This window comes from Triticum aestivum, chromosome 6B (genome assembly GCF_018294505.1).
Source record: "Triticum aestivum cultivar Chinese Spring chromosome 6B, IWGSC CS RefSeq v2.1, whole genome shotgun sequence".
Lineage (NCBI taxonomy): Eukaryota > Viridiplantae > Streptophyta > Magnoliopsida > Poales > Poaceae > Triticum > Triticum aestivum.
Window position 1 is genome coordinate 290786158 of NC_057810.1, and position 14460 is coordinate 290800617.

The 14460-nt window shown below is 50.0% G+C and overlaps 1 pseudogene; it reads right to left on the bottom strand.

The window, feature by feature from the left end:
* Positions 1 to 5239: 5239 nt before the first annotated feature.
* Positions 5240 to 14184, bottom strand: LOC123139173 (uncharacterized; annotated as a pseudogene).
* Between the last annotated feature and the right edge of the window lie 276 nt (positions 14185 to 14460).

Here is a 14460-nt window from a genome sequence, read left to right on the forward strand (position 1 = left end):
TGTCCTTCTTTGTTTTCCAATTCGTCTCGCGGGTCCTGCGTGTAGCCCCAGGCCTTTGTGTTTTTATTTTTTTGGCGACGGGGTGTAGGCTGGTGTTCGGGCTGGTACACCGCTTTGTCTCGGCCACGGGGTGGCCAGTCGGCCGCATCCTGCGCTGGTAGTATAGGCTCTAGTGCCTCGTCCTCGAATTGAGGTGACAACCTGTGCCTCGGGTAACTTTTGGTTGGGCGCTCGAGTCCGTATTCCTCAGCCGCCAAGACCTCAGTCCATCTATCAGTGAGCAAATCTTGATCAGCTTGAAGCTGCTGTTGTTTTTTCTTCAGGATCTTTGCAGTGGCTATAAGACGGCGCTTGAAACGCTCCTGCTCGACGGGATCCTCAGGCACGATAAATTCTTCATCGTCGAGGCTCACATCGTCTTCGGAGAGGGGCATGTAACTGTCATCCTCCGAGTCTCCATCCATTGCTTGTTCATCAGGGCTAGCTTGCCCACCCTCCCATCTGGCTTGCTCGAAGCTTGGCTGGGCGGGATTGTTTTCGTCTTCGGCATCATCCGGAGTGCTATTATCTCTTGTGCCAGTATCACTATTTTTGCTATGGTGGGGTTTAGAGCGGCGCCGCTGACGTTGGCGCTTAGATTGCTTCTCAAGAGGGTCACCCTCTGTTGCATCCTTTTGATCCTCGCCATTATTTTCTTTGGGTGTGTCCACCATATATATATATCATATGATGAGGTGGTTGTCCAGCGCCCTGTGGGCGGTGGTTCCTGTTCTTCTCCAGCATCGTCGTCCATACCGCCGATGTCTTCAGAGTCGAAATCAAGCATCTCAGTTAAGTCGTCGACAATAGCTATTAAGTGGGTGGTGGGTGGGTAACGAATTCCTTCGTCGTCTGCTTCCCACTCAAGCCGGACATAGTTCGGACAAGAGTCTCCTGACAAGGAGAGAGATTTTAATGAGTTAAGCACGTCGCCCAAGGGTGAGTGCTGGAAAATACCCGCGGAGCTAAACTCCATGATCGGTGCCCAGTTAGATCCGATGGGCATGGACGCACGCAGTTCAGAGCCCATGGTCATAGACAAGTCCGAAGGTCAGATGACACAGACCTCATTGGAGGTGGAATGTGTGTTCGGCTCCATCGTCGTTGAGTGTTCAGCTTCCGTGGCGGGGTTCATCCTCCCGTCCTTGGATGGCACGATCTGCACTGGATTAAAGCCAGAGCAGCTGCAGGTGTGATCTCTTGAACACCGTCCGACGACAGATCTAGGTCATGCTCGTCGCGACTGTAGGGTGCACCTGTCATAGGTTCAAATCCGTCGAAGATCAAGTCTCCGCGGATGTCGGCGGTGTAATTCAGGCTTCCAAACCTGACCTGACGGCCAGGGGCGTAGCTATCGATCTGCTCCAGGTGGCCAAGTGAATTGGCCCGCAGTGCGAAGCCGCCGAATACGAAGATCTGTCCAGGGAGGAAAACCTCACCCTGGACCGCATCGTTGTGGATGATTGAAGGAGACATCAAGCCTTATGGTGACGACACAGTGGAACTCTCAATGAAAGCACCAATGTTGGTGCCAAAACTGGCGGATCTCGGGTAGGGGGTCCCGAACTGTGCGTCTAAGGCTAATGGTAATAGGAGGCGGGGGACACGATGTTTAGCCAGGTTCGGGCCCTCTCTATGGAGGTAATACCCTACTTCCTGCTTGATTGATCTTGATGATATGAGTATTACAAGAGTTGATCTACCACGAGATCGTAGAGGCTAAACCCTAGAAGCTAGCCTATGATTATGATTGTTGTTGTCCTACGGACTAAACCCTTAGGTTTATATAGATACCGGAGGGGGCTAGGGTTACACAGAGTCGGTTACAGAGAAGGAAATCTACATACCCGAATTTCCAAGCTTGCCTTCCACGCAAAGGAGAGTCTCACCCAGACATGGGACGAAGTCTTCAATCTTGTATCTTCATAGTCCAACAGTCCGGCATAAGCATATAGTCCGGCTGTCTGAGGACCCCCTAATCCTCGACTCCCTCAGTAGGCGTGCCCCCCACCCTCGTGGGCCCCTCGTAGCTCCACTGACGTACTTCTTCCGCCTATATATACTCTTATACCCTAGAAACATCACGGAGAGCCACGAAACCACTTTTCCACTGCCACAACCTTCTGTACCCGTGAGATCCCATCTTGGGGCCTTTTTTGGCGATCTGCCGGAGGGGGAATCGATCACGAAGGGCTTCTACATCAACACCATTGCCTCTCTGATGAAGCGTGAGTAGTTTACCATAGACCTTTGGGTCCATAGTTATTAGCTAGATGGCTTCTTCTCTCTCTTTGATTCTCAATACAAAGTTCTCCTCGATGTTCTTGGAGATCTATTCGATGTAATACTCTTTTGCGGTGTGTTTGCCGAGATCCGATGAATAGTGGATTTATGAACAAGATTATATGTGAATATTATTTGGTTCTTCTCTAAATTCTTATATGCATGATTTTATATCTTTGCAAGTCTCTTCAAATTATCGGTTTAGTTTGGCCTACTAGATTGATCTTCTTGCAATGGGAGAAGTGCTTAGCTTTTGGGTTCAATCTTGTGTGTCCTTTCCCAGTGATAGTAGGAGCAGCAAGGCGCGTATTGTATTGTTTCCATCGAGGATAAAAAGATGGGGTTTATATCATATTGCTTGAGTTTATCCCTCTACATCATGTCATCTTGCTTAATGTGTTACTCCGTTCTTATGAACTTAATATTCGAGATACATGCTGGATAGCGGTCGATGTGTGGAGTAATAGTAGTAGATGCAGAATCGTTTCGGTCTATTTGACACGGACGTGATTCCTATGTTCATGATCATTGCCTTAGATATCTTCATAATTATGTGTTTTTCTATCAATTGCTCGGCAGTAATTTGTGCACCCACTGTAATACATGCTATCTTGAGAGAAGCCACTAGTGAAACCTATGGCCTCCGGGTCTCTTTTCTATTATATTACATCTCTTTTCCATTATATCGCATCTCATTTACTATTTTGCAATCTTTACTTTCCAATCTATACAACAAAAATACCAAAAATATTTACTTTACTATCTTTATTAGATCTCACTTTTGTGAGTGACCGTGAAGGGATTGACAACCCCTTTATCGCGTTGGTTGCAAGGTTCTTGATTGTTTGTGCAGGTACTAGGTGACTTGTGTGTCGTCTCCTACTGGATTGATACCTTGGTTCTCAAAACTGACGAAAATACTTACGCTACTTTGCTGCATCACCCTTTCCTCTTCAAGGGAAAACCAACGCATGCTCAAGAGGTAGCATTTTGCTCAACCTTCTTAAGGCAAACTTGTTTACTTATGTATGTGCTAAGATATTGTCGCTTCCGCTGACTCTTGTGTATTCGAGCCCTCGAGGCCCCTGGCTTTTATTATTTTATTTGTGTTTAGAGTTGTGTTGTGATATCTTCCCGTGAGTCTCTGATCTTGATCGTGCGCATTTGCGTGTATGATTAGTGCATGATTAAGTCGGGGGCGTCACAACTATAGAGTTAAGCAATTATTCAGTTGGCCTACTTTGAAAGTTGACGTGGAAAACTTTGTCAAGCAATGTGCCATCTGTCAACAAGCTACACATGAATTGTGCAAGTCTCCTGGGCTCTTACAACCTTTGCCTATACCTGAAGGACCCTGGCAATGTATCAGCATGGATTTCGTGGATGATGGATATTATGCTATTTTGGTTGTGGTGGATAGGTTCACAAAAGTGGCTCATTTTATTCAACTCAAACATCCTTTTATGGCTGCAACTGTGGCCAAAGCTTTTCTTCACAATATTGTCAGGCTACATGGTTTGCCTCTATTCATTGTTTCTGATAAGGTGTTCACTAGCGCTTTTTGGAAGGAGCTCTTTAGAGTCTACAGCACGGAAACAAATGAGCACGGCTTATCATCCTCAAACGGATGGGAAAACGGAGAGAGTCAACCAGTGCATCGAGATGTAACTGCGATGTGTTGTGCACGATGCTCCAGTTAAGTGGGCCTCTTGGTTACCTCAAGCTGAATTTTGGTAATGATTCATCTTTGCATTCTTCCCTTGGATGCAGTCCTTTCAAAGCTCTATGTGGTCATGATCCGAAGATTGATCAGCTACCCGCACCAAGCGCTTCTCTCAATCCTGATGTTCAGACTTGGCTTGCAACTCAAACTGAACACACTGCCATGTTAAAAGAACATTTGGCCAAAGCTCAATTTAAATACAAACAGTATGCAGACAAGAAGAGATCTCCCAGAGAATTTCTTGAAGGGGAGATGGTCTATCTTCGGCTACAACACTATGCTCAATCCTTGGTGGTAAATCAACCTTGCCCAAAGTTGGCCTGGAAGTATTTTGGTCCTTATAAGATCATCAGTAAAATTGGCAATGCAGCTTACAGATTGGAGTTGCCCAAGGACAATCAAGTTCATCCAGTTTTCCATGTCTCCCAGCTCAAGGCTCATATTCCTGATCACACGCCAGTCTTTCATGCTTTATATGTTCCTTTGGATCTGTCCCTGCCAAGTGTGGTGCCTGAAGAAATACTCGACAGACGTCTGGTCAAGAAAGGCAATGCAGCATATTTGCAAGTACTGGTCAAATGATCGACTGATCCAGCATCATCTGCAACATGGGAAGATTATCAGGTGCTCAAGGAGCGTTTTCCCTCTACACCTGCCTGGGACCAGCTGGTTCTGAAGGAGAGGGCAGTGTAACAACAGGCCTCAATCAGGCTGGAATACGCCAGCGAAAGGAGAAGGCGGCAAGAAGGCTTGCGCAGGAGGTTTAAATGGCTAGTGGGTCGAGTCGTGTCTGTAGTGGGCCTGAGGCCAGTGTCTGTATTGGGCCGGAGGCCAGTGTGTGGGTTATGAGCCCAGTGATTCCGTGTGTGCCGTTATAAGCACAGGTTGCGTGTAACTGAGGTAGCTATGATGCTCTGTCTTTCTTCTTCCTCTTGCCGTCTCTGATCTTCTCTCCCTAACCTTACCTCTCTCCCAAGTATCTAGGGTTAGCACATAAATCCGGTGGCTGAGCCTCGCCGACGGCAAGGGTGTGACAGGAATCCAGTGTGGTTTGGGCTAACAACATTTGTCGTGGATGATTTGAAATCCAGCTTGGTTTCAGCCCGAGGCAAGACAGGATGCATAAACAAGGACTACCGAGATAAGGTGAAATCTCAACTCATTTGCATCGCCGATCACACCAGAAGGAACACATCGACGAAACCACATGACATTAATGACAGCAGCCCAAAATAAGTGACTCAACTTTACACTAACTTTATACATATAAATTTAGCAAATAAAGCTACCTATGCTAGTAGAAGTAGAACCCTATCCAACAGAACTCTGCCCAGCCTTCACATATTCCAACAACCGAAACCATTGCAAACAGAAAAGTTGCACTTCTTGTGAAATCCTGGGCGCCGAAATATGCAGGCACATTTGAGTTCAGAGGCAGGAAAAAGGATCATCAGAAGACAAATCTGAGCCCTCTTTGAGGCTCCAAGAACTACCTCCAATAGGATAGCTACTGATCTCGAATCGCATTTTGCAGTCTGTATTAGCCCAATTAGCAGAACTAAGACCACTCAGTTTGGCAGTCACCACTTGCTTCTCAGCATAAGTTACGTCTTGTTTCATTTTGATGAACAACCTCTCCAGCTTTGGTGCATTCTCCACGATGAACAAGAGAAAATCAAACTCGTTATTATCCCTTGTAGTTCACAGAAAGACAAGAGTCTCAAGGTGCGACTGGACACACTCAATAGGACCTGTCTCCTGCCAGAACTTGAGACTACGGCTGCTGGTGGTTTCAAGAGAAGACTGCAATTTCGGTAAGCAAACAGTTTAGCTGCACACGGTGCTGAATTGCTGATTATGCAGCAGCGATCTGATTCAATGTACTGATGATGCTCCAAATGCGAAATGAAGCAAGAAAAAGGGTGGGGTACCTCGACAATCAGCATCCCCAAGTTAGGAAAGCATCTGAGGAAGCTGGGAAGCATCTTGACTTGACTGCACTCTCTAAAATGCAGTTGCAAAGCCAACATCTGGACGCTTGACACATTGGTACATGCGCTTGCTTTTGTTCCAGCCTTCAATGCATCAAAAGAGCAAAAATCAATCAAACACGATTGACATTCAATTTTCTAACATTTGGTGAAGGTTATTTGCTTACATGTGGTAATTATGCGGTGATCGACCAGGCATTTGCCTTCTACTCAATTCGTCTATTTAGAGTAACAGATTGATGTATAGTGTTTAAGGTGCACCGAACTTATTTTAGACCATCAATTTTGGATGACGCTACTGGTTACCATGTAAAGGTGTTCATCACTTAGCATTCAGGTGTAAAACCTCATGCTGGGACTCAATAAAGCTGCATGTAGTATTAATTTCTGAAAGATACATTAATAGCATTGCCATATCAAATACAAATACAGAAAATGATTCATCGGGTTTTGGATTCCAAATATCAGAAAGCAAAAATATTAAAATATAGTTCAACAAAACGAATATCTGGAGTTCAAATATCCCTAAATAGTTCAAAAATATTTAAAGAAAAATGATTTAAAGCAATAGAAAAAAATCGTTAGGATAGTGTGGTCGCAGCATGCTTTTCCGACACCCAATATATTCAAAGTTACTGCTAACAAAAAACTATCAATGTGATAAAGCACAAACAGATTGCTGTTTTCTGGACTTTCAATGCTTCATGAGAATAGGTAAACAGGTACTCCCTCCATCACATAATATAAGATGTTATTACAACCAATATATGAGTACATTGGTTGTAATAACATCTTATATTATAGGACAGAGGTAGTATAAAAGTCTAGATCTATCAGGAACTAGGCAGCCTTCCATTGATGGAAGAAATAAGCATCTGAATGGTAAAGGGATATATGTCATGTACACTTTAGCAAGTTTTTTTAAAATCTTGTAAAAGATAAGAGAAATCACCCAGCCATTAAGGAAATCATTAGTGAATCCTTAACACATAGAAAAAGATAAGAAATCCTTCTAAAAAAGACATTAGTTTGATCTAGGAGTACGAAAAGCAGGGTCACCTCATGAAAGAAATGGATAATTGGAGATCAATAAATCACGCAAATTTTTAACCAGAAGGAAGGGGTGCAAAAGGATCAAGACTTGAGCAAAATCATTATAATCAATCATGTAGTTGTAAACGAAGATCAGGAAGCTACGACTTGTAACTGCAAATCAGCAAGAAACAGATGGGAAATTGGAAATGATATAACTCATACAGTATACTGTCCGAAGTTTCAGCCATCAACCCGTATCACTGTAAGGCAAAAGTATGATTACAGATGCTCTAAATCCTAAACAAGCAGTCATACATACTCACCTTGTACTCCATCCAGTAATTGATTGCCTGAGTAATTACCCAGTATTTTTTCGTGAATACGCTTGAGGCGTATCATTCCATTGATAGGTAGGGGTGGAAAAATACAGGGGGGTAACCTCAAGTGACGTACACAGAGAGGCGCCATTGAGGTTACAAGGTGAGCATGAGTGAATGGGGTTGTTCAGCCCCAGGTCAGGGAGTTCAGGTTACAGGTAAAATCCTATCTAGTCCTTTGGCACCCGCCGTGCCCATCGCCGAGCTTCGTCCCTGATATTGCTGGACAGCTGGGTGGTAGAGGGATGCGCGCCCTCGAATATGATGGCATTGCGGTGCTTCCATAGGGCCCAGACGGTGGTGATAACAAGCGATGCCAATCCTTTGTGAAGGCAAGGAGGTGCAGCCATGGTGACACCCGACCATCAAACGAAGAAGGCGACCGTGCCATTGGCACGCTGAACTGGTAGGCGGCTCCAAGACAAGATTTCATGCCAGGCTATCCAAGAGAAAACGGCTTGCCAAACAATCAGCAGTCCAGCAGTGGTGTGTGTTGGAGAGTGGAGACCGCAGCTTGCCAAACGATGAGCACTCCAGCAGTGGTTCTGAGATGCCAAACAAAGGAAGAATTTGACATTGCGAGGGGCCCAGCTACGCCAGAGCGGCACCGTCGTGGAACCAAGGAGGAGGGCGTTGTAGCAGGAACTCGCGGGGTAGGTGCACTTGGCTGACCAACACCAGGTCAGGACGTCCAGGGCCAGGGAAAGGGAAACATGCTGGATGCGTCACCATAAGTCGACATACTCGCAGACAAGGGGTCCAAAGGTCTCCGTTGATGTCAGCAATCCAGGTTAGCTGATCGAGGCCCTGGCTGACATGGCGCGTATGCCAGCCGCGGCGCGGGGCAAGGGCAGTTAGCATAGCTAGGTGCGATTTCAGCAATGGATTGGCCGTCGAGCCAGTGGCCAATCCAGAATCGGCAAGTCTGGCTGTTCCCCAGGGTCCAATTGGTGGATGCCCAGAACAGCTGCTGCACCTCGGGCTCACAGGGCAGCTGCAGGTGCCGCCATGGACGAAGGGGTCAGTGGCTCAGAGCCACCGGGTACGAAGAGCAATGCCCGAGCACTACAGATCACGAACGCCGAGGCCCCCAAACTCCAGCGGCCGGCATATCTTGGCCCAGCTGACCAGGCAGCAGCCGACTCTCACTTCCTTGCAGCCCTGCCAGAGGAAGTCACGGATGACCCTGGTGATTTTCTTCAGGATGGGAGGGGGGATTGCCATCGGCAGCAAGATGTGGGTGGGCATGGCGGTGAGCACGTGACGCACTAGGGCGAGCTGCTCCCCCCGAGAGAGGAGCGATGCCTTCCAGGTAACAAGTTTCTGGAAGAGCTTGTTGACCAGGGGCATGAGGTCAGTGGAAGAAGCTTTGCGCAGACAAGGGGAGCCCAAGGTATTTGATGGGGAAGGACGAAATGGGGCAGGATAGCGGTGCACCAATCGCCTCGGTCACTGGCTCCGGGCAAAGAATGGGCGTAGCAGAACACTTGGCCGCTTTTTCGGAGAAAGAGGTGTTTGAAGCAATTTCCCAAATGAAAAATAATAAAGCTCCAGGACCGGATGGTTTTCCGGCGGAGTTTTAGAAAAAGTGTTGGCACATCATTAAGGGGGACTTGCTTCCGATGTTCCAGGATCTTTTCTTGGGTCAGTTGCAGTTGTTTCACTTGAATTTCGGTACTATCACTCTGCTTCCTAAGAAAACAGAGGCTGTGAGGATTGAGCAATTTAGGCCGATCTGTCTTCTTAATGTTACCTTTATAATCTTCACCAAAGTTGGGACTAAGGCTTACACAGATTGCGCATTCCGTGGTGCAGCCGTCCCAATCTGCTTTCATGCCGGACAGAAACATCCTAGAAGGAGTTGTGGTTCAGCATGAAACGCTCCATGAAATCCACACGAAAAAACTAGATGGGGTGGTTTTCAAAGTGGATTTTGAGAAAGCGTACGACAAGGTAAAATGGCCATTTCTTCAGCAGGCTTTGCGTATGAAAGGATTCGATCAAGCCTGGAGAGACCAGGTAGATTCGTTCACGCAAAAAGGGAGTGTTGGAATCAGGATTAATGATGACATAGGTCATTATTTCCAGACACACAAGGGTCTGCGACAAGGAGATCCGATGTCGCCGATTCTGTTCAACATAGTCGTTGACATGTTGACAATCCTAATAGGAAGGGCCAAGGATGATGGTCAGGTAGGTGGCCTCGCCCCGCATTTAGTTGAAGGGGAAGTATCTATCCTACAGTATGTTGATGATACTATCATCTTTATGGAGCATGATTTAGCTAAAGCTAGAAACATGAAGCTAGTTTTATGCTTGTTCGAACAATTGTCGGGGTTGAAGATTAACTTCCACAAAAGTGAATTGTTCTGCTTTGGAAGAGCTAAAGAAGAACAGCAAGCTTACAAAGAATTGTTCGGGTGCAAATTGGGATCTCTACCCTTCACGTATTTGGGTATATCAAGCCACCATCGCAAGCTTTCTAACAAAGAGTGGAAGTGCATTGAAGATCAATTTGAGAAAAAACTTAGTTGCTGGAAGGGCAAGCTTATGTCATACGGAGGACGATTGATTCTGATTAATTCAGTTGTCACAAGTATGCCTATGTTTTTATTGTCTTTTTTCGAAGTACCAGTCTTTTTTCGAAGTACCAGTTGGAGTACGGAAAAGGCTAGATTTCTATCGATCGCGCTTCTTCTGGCAGAGCGATGAATTAAAAAGAAAATACAGACTCGCTAAGTGGGATATCATTTGTAGGCCGAAAGACCAAGGGGGTCTAGGCATTGAAAATTTAGAGGTGAAGAACAGATGTCATCTCAGCAAATGGATGTATAAGTTATCTGTAGAGACAGATGCCACTTGGGCACAGATTCTTCATAATAAGTACCTACAGTCTAAAACCTTGTCCCAGGTGACGGTAAGACCGACTGATTCGCCTTTTTGGAAGGGACTCATGCGAGTGAAATAAGCCTTTTTCAATAGGACAAAATTTGTAGTTGGAAATGGTACTTCCACAAGATTCTCGGAGGATACATGGCTAGGGGAGTGGTAGAACCAGGGGTCCTACCGAACCTGCTCCGGAGGTTGTAGGGGAAGGATGGAGCGGGGCGTGGCAATGAGCGGGCGCGCCGGCGGCTGGGCGCCGTCGCGTCGGAGGAAGATGGCGGCGGCGGCTAGGGTTAGAGGCGGCTAGGGTTCCGGCTCCTCTGGGAGTCGGGCAATAGGAATAATAATATTCTTATTGCTTAATCTCAAAAAGAGTCTTACAGCATATATTTATAACCTAGATAACTTGCATACAAATTAACCTAGGATAACTTGTGGGCTAAGATTGCCCGGTGGGCCTTTCACGGCCGTAAGCTAAACCGGTCATAACACTTCTCCCGCCTGCACAAACAGCTCGTCCTCGAGCTGTAAGGTGGGGAAGCGCTTGCTGAACTTCTCGAGGTGATCAACCAGCGTCAAACACCTTCTCGACAGCTGGGGCGGCCAGGTCGGCGACGACGGCGTCCTTCGGAATGTAGTCTGTAACCTCCAGGTAGAAGAGTCGCGGGCAGGCATCGCCGGGCGTGTAGGACTCGTCACAGTTGAAGCACAACCCTTGGCGGCGACGCTCGAGTAGCTCGGCTGAGGTGAGCCAGCGGAACGGGCGCGCCGCGGTCGCGGCGAGGGGTGTCGCGGAAGCCTGCGCAGGCCGACCCTGCACGGAATCCGGCCCGGGTAGCGACCCAGCGGTCCGGGACGATGATGCCCGCTGGATGGCCACCGGGCGGCGCTCGAACGCGCGGGCGTAGTACATGGCCAACTGGAGATCCTGGGGTCCCCGAAGTTCCATGTCCACGCGGATGTGATCCGGAAGTCCACCGACAAAGAGGTCGGCCCGCTGTTGCGCCGTCACGCCCGACGCATGGCATGCCAGGGCCTGGAAACGGTCGGCGAAGTCCTACACCGTGGAGGTGAAGGGAAGGCGCCGAGCTCCGCCAGGCGGCTCCCGCGAACCAGAGGCCCAAAGCGAAGGAGGCAGAGCTCGCGGAAGCGCTCCCAAGGAGGCATGGCGCCCTCGTCCTGCTCGAGAGCGTAATGCCACGTCTGGGCCGCGCCGCGGAGGTGGTAAGAAGCAAGCCAGGTACGCTCCGATGCGAGGGTGCGCTGCCCGCGAAAAAACTGGTCGCACTAGTTGAGCCGGTTGAGAGGGTCCTTTGTGCCGTCATAGGTGGCGAAGTCGATCTTGGCGAACTGTGGCGGTGTCTGCGTCGGAGCGCCGTGTCGAGAGGGCTCGGAGGGGCGGAGCAGCGAGGCGGGTGGCGCCTGGTCGGAGTACTCCGTAAAAGACCCACCGGTCAATCTTAGCCCACAAGTTATCTTAGGTTAATTCGTATGCAAGTTATCTAGGTTATAAATATATGCTATAAGACTCTTTTTGAGATTAAGCAATAAGAATATTATTATTCCTGTTGCCCGGCTCCCAGAGGAGCCGGAACCCTAGCCGCCTCTAACCCTAGCCACCGCCGCCATCTTCCTCCGACGCGACGGCGCCCAGCCGCCGGCGCGCCCACTCATCGCCACGCCCCGCTCCATCCTTCCCCTACAACCTCCAGAGCTGGTCCGGTAGGACCCCTGGTTCTACCAATTTGATATCAGATAGCTCAGTTCCGATCATGTCTTCGCCGCCGCCCACCCCGTCGCTTCCGCCGCTGGCCATCTACACCGCGCCACTGCCCTCCCCGTCCGCGCCGCTGGTCGCATCCTCCGGTGCCGCCACCGCACCACCGGCCGCCGCCTACACTCCGGAGGAGATCACCGGGGTCCTCAACGACCTCGTCACAATCGTCCAGGAGATCCGGCTGTACCTGGCCAGCCCCTACGGGCCGCCGCCGCCCCTGCCGCCGACCGTCGCCATCGGGCCGCCGGCCCTGCCGTGGTACTCGCCGCATCCAGGGGCCTCCGCGGCGTTTGCTGGGACGCTGCAGCCCCAGCTGCAGCTGCCGCCGCCGCCCCGTAGTGGCCGACGCCGGCTCCCGCCGCACTTCCAACGCCCATCGCCGCCCCCGCTCCGTCGTGGCTGTCGTGGCAGCCGCCGCACCAGGCGGCCTTCGCCGCGCTAGCCGGGCCACTGCAGCAGCCGCTGCAGCTGCCATCCATCGCCACCACCGCCCAACCCTGGTTGCAGTGGCAGCCGCCACTCCTGACGGCCTCCGCCGCGCCCGGCGCTCCGCCGCAGCAGCTGCAGCAGCTGCAGCAGCCACCGCCGGTTAGCTCCGGACCCGCATCGACTGCGCCGGCGGGAGTCCCGCTCCACCAAGTCCAGTCCCCGCCGTCGCCGTCACCGCTTCCTTCTTGGATCGCTACCCGCCACGTGTCGGCGGCGGTGAGGCTGCAGGCTGCTGCGCGCGGCCTGCTAGCGCATCGGCATGCCCATTCAGCGAAAATGGTTCATCATAGTATTTCGGTTAATCATGTTAATTGCTCGTTTTTGCTAATCTTACTTGTTGTCGGCACATTGTATGACTGTATGATTACTGCTGAATGAACTGAATTTTATAACATTGTTCTCTTTTAGCATTTGACTCGTCTATTGATCTATTACTTCGTGTCGAAACCTTGTTCATGAAAAGAAATGCAACTTGAGATATGAATGGGCATGCCGCTGCGCGTACCTTGATGATGGTGCTGCCGATCTGCAGAATGTGCACTCCTGGCTCCAGGTATCCCAGCACACGCAGCTTAGGGGCATGGCCAATCTTTGACTGTCATGCTCATTTCGCTCCTATTTCTCCAGAGAAAGAGACGCTCCAGGCTTGCGGCGTCCACCACGGCGACCTCCTCCGGGATGGACAAGCAGAACTGCGTGCACCGTAGGCTCTGGTTGGTCATGCGAGCTTGCAATGAGTTCCGGCTTCCAGCGACCACGAGGATCTCCAGCACGGGGCTACGGCGAGCACGAACTCCAGGTCTTTGTCCTCCATGACGACGCAGTCAAGCACAAGCTCCAGAAGGTTGGGGAAGGCGGCGCCGCGTGGGAGGGCGGCGGTATTCGGGAACAGCGCCGATGCAGAGCCGGCAGAGGGAGGCGCAGCTAAAGAGCGAGGAAGGGAGGGGCAGGCCGGGATGGGGCGAGGGGCGAGGGGCGATTGACGAAGACGAGTTCGTCGACGCCCTTGGTGACAAGGATCTGGAACCAGCGCGCGAGCACGCGGCGGTCGGCGGCGTCCATGAAGCTGCAGTTGAGGCTGGCGAAGGGGAAGGGCCCAGGATGTGCCTCGAGGGCGGCGGAGACTGATAGGGCCAGGGTGGAGGAATCGATCTATTATGCTCTCTGAAGTACAGTAGTAGCTATTACAGTCGATTACAAGAGCAGTGCTCGAATGGAAGAACAGGGATGAACTAGGGTTCTAGGAAACGAAAGTAGGTAGCCGCCGTCGGGTTGTTTCTGATCCACCGGATGCTGATCCTGTCGTCGCTCGAGGGTTAAGTAGAGCGTTGTTTGGCTGTGGCCCATTCTGGCCCGTGTATCTTGTGTTGACCTTTCTAGCGCGGCTGGGCCGCGCCTCCTCCTAACGTTGCTCGCTGGCTCGCGGGTCCACACTGTCAGGGTCGCTAACATCTCCTCTTTCTTGAGTGGCGGCTTGACCCCAAGTCGCTGCGTGAGAAAGCGAGCCTGCAGTGCTTGCCAATCTTCCCAAATGTCGTTTAGGTTGGAGGCGCCGGTCCATCTGACTTTGACTTGCTCGATCATGTCTTCATTCTTACGGTGCCATTTAGATCGTAGGATCTCACTAGGCACAGCCAAATCATTAGCGTTGTAAGGAAGTTCAGACTGAATTGTCGTACCCGGTGATAAGGCTCGGCGTAGCTGGGACACGTGAAACACGGGATGCATCGTGGCTGATACATCTCCGTCGTATCTACTTTTCCAAACACTTTTGCCCTTATTTTGAACTCTAACTTGCATGATTTAAATGGAACTAACCCGGACTAACGTTGTTTTCAGCAGAACTGTCATGGTGAATGA